This window comes from Falco naumanni, chromosome 6, assembly GCF_017639655.2.
Source record: "Falco naumanni isolate bFalNau1 chromosome 6, bFalNau1.pat, whole genome shotgun sequence".
Classification (NCBI taxonomy): Eukaryota; Metazoa; Chordata; class Aves; order Falconiformes; family Falconidae; genus Falco; species Falco naumanni.
This window is the reverse complement of record NC_054059.1, coordinates 17,011,268-17,025,054: the sequence shown is the minus strand read 5'-3', so window position 1 is coordinate 17,025,054 and position 13,787 is coordinate 17,011,268. Positions and strand designations below refer to the sequence as shown.

Sequence of the window (13,787 nt, the reverse complement as noted above, 5' to 3'; positions counted from 1 at the left end):
TGGTGGTGGTTTGTTGGGTTTTTTTTAGCAAAAGTATATATGGCCAGAATTCTTAGAAATTTAAATTTCAAAAAAGTCACAGGTTTCTATTGTGAATAATAATTTGGATGTGAAAAAAAATGGTTTTATTATTTTCTGTAGGCTGCATACTTGATAGCTGATATATCTGGTTGTGAAGCAGAAAAGAGCTATTTGTAGTCATTTCAGCTTCAAGGACCATTAGCTAAATCACAAGGAACTTGATAGAAACTTCTATGTAGTAGATTTTTTCCTAGGCACATGGAAAATGCTAACTGTAGGCATTTATGAAATTAACACCCATTAGAGATTTTTGTCTGTAGTTTTCCAAAACCTTCGAAGTTTCAAAGTTGCACATTTCCAATGCATTGAAAAAGCTACCCTACTTCATAGCTGCAAAACAAAGAATGAAAAATGCATTTACAATCTCCAGTGAAAAATAAAATCACCTAAGGAAAAGAAAAAATAAGTGTGTGTGTATATATACACACAGAGACACACGATCACATATATATATATATATATTCACTCCAGACACTGAAAACATATGCTGGATATGTTCATTTTATCTCACTCAACCAAAGCAGAATGACTTTTCTCAGCAAGATGCTGCATGTAATGTACCATGGAGAATTCTTTTTTCAAATGTATTCCTTAGGTGGTGTGGAAAAAAGGGAAAAAAGGTTTGATATGATTTTTACTTGTGAGCTTGTGCAAATCCATGTAGGTCTACTTCAGCCAGCAATACTTCAAGACAGATAGCTTTTGGAACAATATGTAGTGTTTTCTTTAATAATTATGAATACCTTTAATATATAACTTGTTACTTCCTTATGTAATAGCAGACCTCATATCTCATGTGGTATGGATACAAGTAACTAATACAGGTGCAAGCCAAACATTTTTTTATTTTTAAGCATAGCATTTCTTTAGTTGTCATAATAAGATTTAACATGAAGACCCTGATGGTGTATTTTAGTGTTAAATTACAACATCAAGTTCAGGAAGGTTTTTTTTTGGTTTTTTTTTTTTTCTCTCCTTAGACCTACAAAACAAAAAGGAAGGGTCTTCATGCAGATCATGATTTAAGGAAGCGAATGTGACAGTTCCTTATATTAATAAAATTTTTAACGAGCTATGGGATATGTTACAAATTCCTTTGCCTTCAAACAGTTCCATACCTTCAGGAACTCTCAAAAGCAGGACGCATGCAATACATTGTGTGTTGGAATACATTACCTCTGTTCTTAGGTCTATTCAAACAGAAGTTGAAAAAAAATCTACATTTTAAGCAGTGCTGATGCAGTGCAATTTTTGTTGCAGTTCAACATAGTATTTGCCCAAACTCATTGCACTGAGTACCTTCTGCTGATATGTCTTCTCATGTTTAAGATTAGAAAATAGGAAATTGGGTCCTATAGGCAGGAAAATGTCTTGTAAAGGACCTGAAAAAAATAGCATGTGTGTTGGCTCTTTGGTTAGATTAGATTTTTGAAATCTAGGCAGGATCCCCAGCCTGAACATTAAAGCAGAAAGAGATTTATTCTGTATAGTTCCATCATCTTGTTACAATCTTTGTCATAAGAAAGGAAGAGCAAACCTTGTGCCATTTTCAGTTCTTGTTTAATATCTTCTTCACAGGAAAATGCTGCCAGGATATTAAACTCATCTGTTCTTTTGGATAATAAGGATGTAATGTACCATTTTGACCTTTCCAAATGCTGTGTTTCAAATTGCTGTTCATTAGACATTTTTTTTTTCTTGATTAAAGTCTCACTAGCCTGTGGAAACAGAATGGAATAGGACCTAGTCAAGACATAACATATTAAGCATGATCAAAACAGAACCACACATTCGTATAGCTCTAGGTCTATAACAGACATTAACAACATGTAACAGACATTAACCAACAGTGTTAATGCTGTGTTCACTCATAAAAAAGAAGCTAAAATTATGTTTATTTAAATTTTTCTCATGACATTCAGAGTCTCAAGCTTCTATTTGGTTCAAAGTTTAATTATTAAAATAAGAAAGACTATTTCTGAGGTCTGTAGAAAAGTTTCAGGGATGAAGTCATAAGAGAACTGAATTATAATCCTCAAATGGAAATGTAATTATATGATAAAATATATATGACTGAGGTCCAGATTCTGTTAACCTTATTAATCCTTGTTGATTTACAGATTCTTAAATTCAGAAATAGATATTAAGGGCAGAAGAAATTGTATCTTAGCCTATCATTCTGTGTGGTCCCAAAATTTTCTCTGTCAGCTTCTGTAGCTTCCTTATGACATGTAGCATATCTTTCAGAAGGACACAGATTGCTTCAGTGGTTAAAAGCTCCTATTGTTAACTCGGCGGAGGGAGGACAGAAGGGAATTTTTGGCTCCAGCTAATTATACATTCCTTCCTTCTAAATTAGAGAGCTCTTAATTGTCAGAAATCCTTTTTGCCTGTAGATACCTGAGGGCTGTAGTCAAGCTGCTCTCAGTCTTCTCTTGACTGAATTAATAACAGAGTTTCTTTTGTTTCACTATTGGTACATTATTCCCTAAATTTTGTTCTTTTAGAACTCTTTTCTGTACATCTTTTTAATTTTTAACATCCTTTTCAACAAACCATAGTGGCACATGGCTTTCCAGTAAAAGTTTCACAAATGTTGTGAATAAATAACTGCACCAATTTCTGAATACTATTTACCTATTTACTCTTACCAGGATTATATTTGTCTTCAAATAGCATACCACTCACAGTTCATATCCAACTATAGTGACACTGTGTCCTTCTCAAAATTACTTTTCTGGCTAACTGGATTAAAACAGAGTGAAACCAGAGTAAACTATTAATCAAAACAACAAATACGACACAAGCTGCCCTTTTGTATACAATTTTAAAGAAGTCAATACACTGCTCACTTGTGTTCACAGTTTGCTTCTGTTATCTGTAAATGCCTGTATTGATGGCACTTTAAACTGTAAGTTTAACATTTTGGGCTGGTTTCCACTTTCTTTTCGGTACTGGTTTTGCCTGTAGTTAACCTGACAGGGAGAACTGCCCAGTGTTGGGATTGATGTTACAGAATTACATACACATCAGTAGTGATAAAATGACCGTTAATGGTGCTCCTGAGAGAGAATAACTCAATGTTGGTGTTGATGTTATGAATGCCTCCTAATGGACTGCACTATCTATCAGAGCAGTTTGTTAACTGTTGTTCACATTTTCTGTCTCTGCAGATCAGCAAGCATTTTGAAAGCACTAGTTAAGAATCTTCCTGTTAGCACTTAGCAAACCAAAAGATAAAATAGGAAAAATACATTTGTGTAACAGAGGAAACCACCCAGTCTGGGCAGTGAAATTCTTTTAAGTGGTTTGTATCACACCCACAAGTACTAAGAGATGAACATGGGGATGCAATGGTAGGTAACAATTCACATGATTCTCTGTAGGAAAACAGATTAGTATCATCAAGAAGAGCAATAGCTTAAAGTTCTGTGTTAACACACTTCCTTAGACACATTTTTTCCTGATTCTGAACATTAGTATTAATGACACATTTCCCTAGAAAAGAAGCAGAACTCCAAGAAGCAGTTTTAGCTGCCGTTTATAGCAATTGCTTTGTGCTATAGCGCTGGGTCCCAGGAGAAGGCAAGTCATCAATCAGGAAAGATTTACAATGAAACTAGATACTATATTAACTACTTTCTAACTTTCAATTCATATAGACAGCTCAGTATCAAAAGGAAGGAGCAAAGCCAAAGCAAGTCATTTAACTTTCAGAGATCTAGTATTCATACGGATGCACAGATGGGTAGCCAGGCACACGTACATACACACAGAGATCATAATGTGAACTTCAACCTCTTCTAGTGTCTACATATTTGAAACAGCCGTATGGCATATCGCCACAGACTTTCCTGGGGATGCTATGCTTTCTGCCTGGGGATGCTTTCAGAGGCACTAAAGACTACATGTATGAATTAATTACTGTACTCTGACCTCTAGTAACCACATAAATCATGAGAACCTCTTGCTGAATCTATAGACTCCTCGGAGGAAATATTTATCCTCTTTCTTGATAAACTGGATAAACTGCAATCCTTGGCATGCTTTCCTAGCAGGGCAGTATATGGAAAAGACTGGAACTCCATGGCACTATGCACAGCTACTTTGCCCATCTACATAGGTAATCTGAATCTGTTTAAGGATCATTGTTTTGTTCTGAGCTATTATAAAACCAGCTGCCCATAAAATGAAGCCATATGGCTCTTCCTCTTCTCAGAATGAGATTGCTGTCGTTTACCCTACTTTAAAGTGCTACATGGAGAACTGCACAAACACATCCTATCGACAGTGGGACTTGGCAATTTCATTTTTTGCCTAATATTAAGCCTACATAAACTTCAGCATAATTATTTATGTTTTGTTTTCAAGGGACTTTGAAAAAAGATCCTGAAGAATAACAAATGCACAAATACCATTCAAAATGGGAGGGAAGAAAGAGTCTAATTAAACAAGCATGAACAGTCGAGGTGTGGTATTCTGACAGCATTAACTTTTCTTTTTATATATATATCTCATAAAATAATAAATTACTTTTTCACGGCATTCTGGCTTCTATTTAGAAAAGTACAATTTAGGTAGAAAACTCAGTGTTTTTACCAGGCCCTTGAAGAAAGGACAGGGATCTTACATGACAGGAGATTTCATCATACTTCTGAAACTTATTTGTGTGCTCCCAAATATTTTACTAGGAAGCCAAACCCAGTAAAACTAATTTAATTTCATCAAAGGATTGCAACAATAAGGTTTTTCTTCTTTTTCCTTTTTTCCCTTCCCTTCCCTTCCCTTCCCTTCCCTTCCCTTCCCTTCCCTTCCCTTCCCTTCCCTTCCCTTCCCTTCCCTTCCCTTCCCTTCCCTTCCCTTCCCTTCCCTTCCCTTCCCTTCCCTTCCCTTCCCTTCCCTTCCCTTCCCTTCCCTTCCCTTCCCTTCCCTTCCCTTCCCTTCCCTTCCCTTTTTTATGATGTCATACAATTTTGACATCAGCTATACATATATATCTTATATTAATCCACTTCCCCGGTAGCTGGATAGGTTTCCTGGTAGCAGGAAGACTTTTCCATAATAAATTTTTGTTTGAAGTTAGCTGTCAAGCAAGTTTCTTCAGAATCAGTTCTTGAAATACCACTTTATGCTTGCTTGTCATCATTGTATTTACTTTTATTTCATGCAAATTTTTACTTTTCTGCCATGCAAATTTCCTTTATTTTTGGTAGGCAATGAAGCAGTCCATAATGACTGAACCATTTTGAAAACAGACAAAGGTTTTAAGTCCTGCAGGGTATTTCTTAACCTTGCAGAACTCATCAAAGTGGCATGCAGGTATACCTGATCAATACAGGTAGTCAAACTGCACAAGAATGAAGTAAACTTTTCTATTTAAAATACAAATGATTAATAATTCTCAGGTACAGTTGTGATTCTAATATTCTTCATAGGTTTTTCACCAACAAATGTGGCTTTAATATTCACAAACAAAAATACAAACTAGAAAAAAACCAAAAACAAATGGTGAAAAACACTGAACAGATCCTGCTAACGGTGGCTGTGATAGTCTATATTTTGCATTTTGAGAAATGAGGAAGAAGAATTCTCTTTTCTGTGCAAGAAGTACAAATATGATTCCACAACAAACTAACCCAAGGTTTGGGATGCTCTTTGCCAAGTTTTGCTGGCACAGAGAAGCTCTCAGTTCAGAAATCAAAGGTATTTTTTTCTTCACCCATGTTTTTGTGTTCTGCTTGCCTGTCACAGCCCAGTGGTTGGCATGTGGGTATGTACATACACAGGCACCCACTGCTGGAGCAGCGTTCCCAACTCTTACATTCATTTAATGGGTAGTACGATTATGCAGGTTCAGATCTTATTTTTTGGGCCTTGCTCCAGGTGACAAAATCTGGAAAGACATTACTTATATGACAGTAAAATAATAAAATCAAAGATCAAATGTACCGCTGCACAAACGATAACTACAAATGCACTGTACTGTGTCAATTCTAGTGTCAAGGCAGCAGCCATAATATAATATAATTTTATATTGTTTTCTAAGACCTTTTTGGTAAGAGGAAGGGTGCAGAACAACTAGATTTCCCCTGGAAGCTATCAGAATATGGGTAATTTCAAATTATGAATGCTAAAAGTCACAGCCACTGGAAACAGCTTTTTGTCACGTTGGAGGCACAGGATAGATCCCCAGCAGATGAAATTTACACAGCTTACTCTTTAACATGGCAAGAGCTGCTTCCCTTTACCCTGGGGTTAAAGTGATGTCTTGTAAAATTACACTCTATTTTGAAAAAGGAAATAGGTGAATATTGACACTAGGATTCAGGGCATGCTTTTTATACTGTCTAGAACTTCGGATTTCTTATGACAGGGTACGAATGAAAGCAAAACCTGCATATTTGCATAGACAAAAAGTAATTATTTTGATAATTTTTAAGTCATATGGAAATTCTACTGCAGAGATGTGTAACCTAATGTAATATGTAACCTAACAACAAATTTGTTAAACTTCCTTTCTTCTTACAGAGTATAATAAAATCTAATGTGTCCAGAAATAATTAGAACATGAAAATAGACCATGAAAACTACTTATTAAAACAATTAAAATTGCACTTAGGGGTATTTTACTGATTTAAATTTTTCTTGTTTTGTAGCATTTTCAAAGCATCAGTTTTTTGTGTGTGGACAGTCCCAATCTTCTCTAAAACTTATGAAGAATTACTTCCCAGCCAAACAGATTTGTGGAATCAAAAAAAACCTGAGTGGACATTGAGTATCTGTGATGAATGTGTGTAAAGCTAAGCAGACTCAGGTGGAAATGTGACTGTTTCCCTGTCATCTTGTCAAAGGCAACACCTGGTGACCACCTCAGGCTCCCAAGAGTGGCTGGTTCAGAGAGGTCACTCCTGGCTCCAATTTGCAATTACCAATCCATTACTTTTAAGAGCAGGGTCTTCAGGAAACCTCCTCACCAGGCAGCTTGAGCTGGAACACTTGGTTCTTTGTCCTCCTGCTGTGGAGCTGGAGGAGCTCCAACTTTTAGAGCCTATGGCATGAGGCTGGGAGCAGTGGCTGGAGTATGGCTTGGGAAGAAGAAGGCTGGAACCCCCGAAACCACAGCAAATCCTTAATTATGGATTGTCCTACTGGGTTCCATGTGGCCTGAAAACCACAGCACAAACCAGAATGAGCAGGACTTCCAAGATCGCTGCTTGTGCCCCGACACCTGCAACCCAGACGGTATGTTCCTCCTCCTTCCACAACTTACTGCTCTCCACTAGCTCTGTATTTAATCTCTTCAAGAAGAAACACTGTCAAGAAATAAACCATCTCATTCCTTCAGCGTTAGAGTTTAAGCAGTTTGCTCACTGCTATAGCTTTATTCTGTACAATGGATTGTTTTGTATATCCGCATTCTGTATTCCATATATATGTACTGCAAATATGACAGCAGTTCCAGGTCTGTGCTAAAACACTTAACAGTTATTTTTTTGCCTCTGCTGTAGTGGAATGCTAAAACTTTGTATTTAAAAATCAAATAGATTGCAATGACAGTACACATAAGCTTTTGCTTTATATTTCATCAACTTTTTCCTGTATCAAATCCATCTGACCTTTTAAAGGGGTAAAATGAATATCCTTTTAATTCTCTGATCCTTAAGAAGATCAAATCTCAGTTGCTTCACACTGCATCATATATGTAGAACTGCACTGAAGGCTTGATTTCGAATCTCCTGAAGTCAGTGAGCTTCAGTGAGGGTTTGGATTGGCTTGAATTTGGTCACCATTGTCCTTTGTTGTCACTATGGCAAAAAGCCACTGCATTTCCAGTCCTGGATGAAGAATGCTAGTCATGCACATAACACTGAAAGTGAAAAAATATGTATTGGGAGGTCAACAACAAAGAATGAGGCTTTCCATTTTTTGTTAATCCAAACATTTGTGTTTCTGATTTAGGGATTATGGCTCAACAGATATGAATTGTTTACATTTCAGGACATGGTACCCCTGGTATGTATGAAGGGCTCACCCTGAAGTGAGTCTCCTTGATCTCTATAAATATTTGGAGGTAGTGTGCTACGTTAATGGAATTAATAAAAATCATGGAAATTTTTATTAGTACACAGACTACACTCCACAGAACACCACTGAAATTACTTGATTAGCCCATTCATTAAACTGGCTTCTGTACTCTTATATTTAGCACAGTATAATTTTAGAGACGGATCTTACAACCTATACACCTATGACTAGACCCACTGAGATGAAAATGATTTCTCATTACTGTAGTAAGATATGACTTTTTTTTTTCATTTCTTTGCCAGTATGATACTGGAACTTTGTCACAGGTGTCAATTCGTGGAGAACCACAGTTACTCAGAGTACAGGCAGAGAAAGGTGCATCTTGGCAATCACAACAGGCAATTAATCATAAAGGTTGATGATTTAATGACATCTTTTATAGCTTATGGTAAGTCAATCCTTTGCAGCTCTAGTAAAAAGCTTAAATGAGTTCTCTTATTTTTCAGGGTTATTACATTTATCACTCTTAACAGTCCTTTGTTTGGATCAGGATCATTCAAATATTTAAGTATATGCCTAAATATACTGTTTACTCTTATGTTGCCCTTTCTTTTGTCCTTGACAAAATCAGTTTTGTTGTCCCTCTTCCAGATTCTCACAGAGAACTAGTTGTGCCAAACAATTTCCATGTGATAGAAATACTTGCCCCTTTGTTGACAGGACAGTCATATGCTGTATTCTGCTAATGTATGTGTACCTCTGAAGCATATATGTTACATTCTTTAAGTGAAATATTTGCCACAGTATTGTTACACTTAGCTCATTCTGCCAGCTGAATCCACAGATAACAGGATGAGCTGAATGCTTGTCTACACTTCACAAATATTTACAGAGTAAGTGGTTTTTACTCAAATATATTTATGAGAATGCTAAAAATATTGCAATATTACAGAAAATATTTCTGGGCTACACAGAGATTAGAAATGCTGAGAAAGACACCTGGAGCATGAGAACAGTAGACATAGATAATAATTTTCTATGTGATTCGGGATGCTTTTCCTAGTGTTGTCATTATACGATGCAATACAAGAGGCTGCAAAAGACTCCCAGTACTTGTATCCTGTTGTGTGTGCTGCTGTGCAGAGATAGAATTCTTTCTGATTTCATAGAGCAAGCTTACAGGACTGTCATGGTTTAACCCTGGACAGCAATGAAGCCGCACACAGCTGGTCGCTCACTCCCCCCACAGTGGGATGCGGGGGAGAATCGGAAGAGTAAAAGTGAGAAAACTCGTGGGCTGAGGTAAAGACAGTTTAATAGGGAAAGCAAAAGCCACACATGCAAGCAAAGCAAAACAAGGAATTCATTCACCACTTCCCATGGGCAGGCAGGTGCTCAGCCATCCCCAGGAAAGCTGGGCTCTGTCACACATAGTGGTTACTAAGGAGGACAAGTGCCATAATGCTGAATGTCCTCCCCCTTCCTTCTTATTCCCCCAGCTTATATACTCAGCATGATATCATGTGGTATGGATATCCCTTTGGCTCGTTTGGATCAGCTGTCCTGGCTGTGTCCCCTCCCAGTTTCCCGTGCCACTCCAGCCCTCTCTCTGGCAGGGCCTGAGAAACTGGAAAGTCCTTGACTTAGTATAAACATCACCCAGCAACACCCAAAACCATCTGTGTGCTGCCAGCATTGCTCTCACACCAAATCCAAACCACAGCACTGCACCAGCTACTAAGAAGAAAATTAACTCTGTCCCAGCTGAAACCAGGACAAGTACTTTAGTGAAAATACTTTCTGCTCAGGTACCAATTAAACAACCAGTCATTACAAAAAATCTTGCTCTCTGTACTATGTTCTAATTGTCACACCTTAAATATCTCTCAGGATAAAGATCAGTTGTGGTAGGATAAGAAGCAATAGGAGTGAACCGAAAGCCATGTTTAGAAGACTAATACTGTGCCACGTTGGTATTCATATAAAGATTGATGCTGAATCTAGTTTAATTAAAATATAAAAATGCTGAAAGTGAAATGTCAAAATAGGAAGTACATAAAAATATAAGTGGGATAGATCTGAAAAGACAGTTAAGAAATTTCAGAGATAACAAAGTAGGCAACTGAGAAATATGCTGGCATGCCATTGCGCATTTTGACAATATGCAGAATGATGTACTTCAGAAATCTGGATACTAATATATATTTCTCTATCTTAAATTCATTGGATTCATGGAAAATATACAGAAGTCATTGTATCCATCTGAATAGAAACAGCTGGTCAATGCACAACAGATGTCCAAGAAACAGCAAATAGTTGAATGTCAAATGCAACTAGAATGAGATTATTTTATAGCCTAAAAATGTGCTTGACTCTGCATCTAAAATACTTGAAAAATCCTAGTGGCTAAAATGACAGTGCTCCCTATTGATGAACATCTTACTATTCATTTAATTTAGAAACAAGCTAAACCAGAAGAGTTCAGAGAAAAAGCAATTTTTAAAAAAATGTAAGATGAACTTGAACAAGTCACTATGCAAAATTATTAGTAAGCACTGAACTGAAACTTTTCTAATAGAAGTCATAAATATGTGTTTATGGGTGATGGGAACAGCCATAATTCTGGTGAAAGCACATCTCCCTACTGCCCAAAAAAGAATGAACACACCAAACCCCACTTTAAACTCTCAGAGGAACCCTCAGAGGTTGAACTCTCCTTTGTATGTTTAACATTGAGAAAAATTCTAAATTGTTGTGGATTTTATTTTTAAAAAATATGGACTGTAAATCCTTATCATTTAAATCAAAAATGAGCCATTAAATTCATGAGACTGGGGAGGAACTTCCTCTGTTGGCCCAGTTATTCCTCCAGGGGAACCCATCGCTATTCGGCCACTGTTACAAATGTCTGATATCCCTAAGTTAAGTTTTCACTTAGCTCAGGTTTGGGCACTGGTTATCCAACAGATCATCTCTTTCTGGGTACATCCCTCCATCTGGAAGAGGTCCTCTGCTGATCAGTGTAATTGCTCATTTTGCTAAATCCACTATGCTGAAGTGGAACACGAAACTATAGCACACTCGCCACACACACGGCATTTAACCTCTGCCCTATTTCCTGAAACATAAGGGTGGTTCATGCTGATGGTTTTAGTCTTTAACCCTTGTAAGAGTACGATTATAATGATTTATTGTTTGCATAAACATTAATAATATGTTGCCTGTTTTAATATTCTGAAAAATTATGCATTTTTACCAGCCCTTACTTGACCATTGCTTAAGAAGCAACAAACAAGCAGAAAGCTAGGTTCAGTTTAGAAGGCTGTAATTTCATGTAGGCATGATGTTAAAGCTACAGAGAGTGCAAAATGTGTCACACTGTGTTAACATCTGCGTTTCTGCTCAGATCTGAGCATAGGAGTTTTCAGGAGTTGTTTCATTCTTCTAAGTCTGCATTGTCGCCTGATTTTGCAACAACCGATACTTCCAGAGCCTTTACTGTTCGTTTCTCTCCAAGCATTGTTAGGATCCACACGACATCCTTTGTCCCTTGCCCAAGTTTCTGTTGGCTGTGCTAGGCAACATCTGAGATTCACAGCTTTTTTTGAGAAAAGAGAGAAGGGGAAAAGAGAGAGAAAAAAGTCTTCCATCTTCGTTCACTTTGTGTTTCCACCTTCCGCTTCCATCTTGACATTCCTGCCCTTTGAATAGTTCACTTTCTTACTGCATTTATCTAGGGAATGACTTAAGAGAATCCAGTTGTTTGTATGCAGGAATCGCTGTCCTAACTGAAGTCTTTGAACCTGTAATGATATTTTGAAAGTCCTTTATTGCACCATCTATGTTAAAAAAAAAAATTATTTCTTAAGATGACAAATGTAGAAGTATGTTAGGGGAGACACTCAGAGCACACCGATTCACATCTGTGGAGATGTGTATTGAATATTACTTTACAAGAGGATAAAAATACATGGAACGGACCTCCAGCTTGGATTAGACTTGTAACCACTATTTATTAATATCATAATATTCATCCTATTCCACAGAAAGACTGCCATTTTTAAGTTGCAAAAGCCTACCTTCACCAAAACTGCTTTAATATATCTATATGCAAATCTCACATCAACTCCAGAGGAGCAGTGATTGGCAAAGGTAGGGTAACAGAGAAGAAAGGACGCCACAGAGGAAGAACTCGTACCGTGTGGGAGACAGGCTTTTCACAAGAGTACCTGAAAGACAAGATAGGGTTTACTGCTCCAGCAGTGGGAAAGTCAGCTTCTAAATGAGACCTTTAAAGAAAACGTCTGCTTCTTTAATGGGTGGTCCACTGTGCGATACTGAAGACTTCAGAACTTCATGTGTTAAGCTGCTGTCCTATTTTAGACATTTCTGCACAGCGAAGTTCAAAATAGACATTTTAATTCCAAAGTCAGCAGACATCTCATGCATTATCCATGTGTAATCAGAAAGACAGAAGTGAAGTGAGAAAAGTGACAACACTAATTAGATTAAGAAATGTTAGGAAACTGGTGAAGACCATGAGAGAGGAAAGTCCTTTTCAATAGATTGGAAAATAGAAGGGAAAAGCTGTTAAAATTGCACACCTTTTTCTGTGATCAGGAAAGACTGTACTTCTCATATGGAACACTTGAAAAATAGGTCCTACTTTCTCAAACACCAGAAGAAGAAAAAGAACTATGGCGTTACTTGCTGGGATGAACAAAGGGGTATCATTCTATGCGGATGCTTGGATCACTCCGTGTAACTGGCATCCCATCTGATTTGTTAAGTTCAAAGGTTTACAGGCAATATATGGAAACACTTTCCCTTGCTCTTCTCAGGGTGGGCAAGAAAGAAATCAGATACATTCTGTTGGGACTGTGTTGAATTTTTAGTCCTGCCAGCTCAGCAGAGCTATCGCAGCCCTCAGAGGATAATTTGTATATGCACAGTGACATTATATGTGTTTTGTAGTAGATTGGGACTCCCTATGGAGACACCATCCATACTTAAACCGTCATCCCAAGAGTTCCCAAGGAAAGAACTGATATTCTGTCCAGTTTCTAGCAGTAATAACTTGCTGCTGCAGCATCTTGCTCTGCTTCAGCTGTGTTGGCTGTGCCTAGAGCTTGTGGTCAGCAGAGTCTTATGGAGGGTGCAGCATTTACCTGTTTCACCACAACTGCATTCAAGGTCAGAAAAAAATGGGAAAAAAAGGTGTTTTTTTTTTTTTTTCCCCTACCATTTCACATATTGAGTCTAAGGTATGATTTATTCTTCTGGGATATTTGTACAAAAGTACAAATATATGAATGCAGTACCAAGAGACTTTCCAACTTATTCCAATGATGCATCTAAACAATACCTGAAAAACATTTCAGAAGACGCATAATAATAACAGGAAGGGGCAACTGAGGAGAAGTATGAAGACTACAAGGTTGTGAATTTACAAGGGAAAAAGCATTTCTGGCTTGCAGAAGCTTCAATATTAGTGATGAAGCATAAACCACTTAAGCACCCACTTAATCTTCAGGCTGAGGTTACTGGATTGGCAATTAGAAAATTATCTTTTTACTTCTAAATGGATTACCTCTGATTTGAAGTCACAAAGGGAGAAAAATCTGGTGCTCAAGATGCCTTTTCTTTTTAAATGAAGTCACATTTCAAGGAAAGCTGTAATT

The 13,787-nt window shown here is 37.3% G+C and overlaps 1 protein-coding gene across 3 annotated transcripts in view; it reads right to left on the bottom strand.

The window, feature by feature from the left end:
- Nucleotides 1–520: 520 nt before the first annotated feature.
- The window catches only part of KHDRBS2 (KH RNA binding domain containing, signal transduction associated 2), a 393,362-nt gene continuing 380,095 nt past the window's right edge, over nucleotides 521–13,787 (bottom strand). The window contains exons 12-13 of one of the 3 annotated variants that reach the window (XR_005828603.1): nucleotides 13,697–13,779; nucleotides 521–1,799 (exon numbers count right to left, since the gene is read on the bottom strand). The gene's annotated coding sequence lies outside the window, so the exon portion shown is untranslated. Of the gene's footprint in view, nucleotides 1,800–11,973; nucleotides 12,336–13,696; nucleotides 13,780–13,787 lie in introns of those variants that run through there. The other 2 variants (XR_005828602.1, XR_005828605.1) reach the window with 2 other exon arrangements.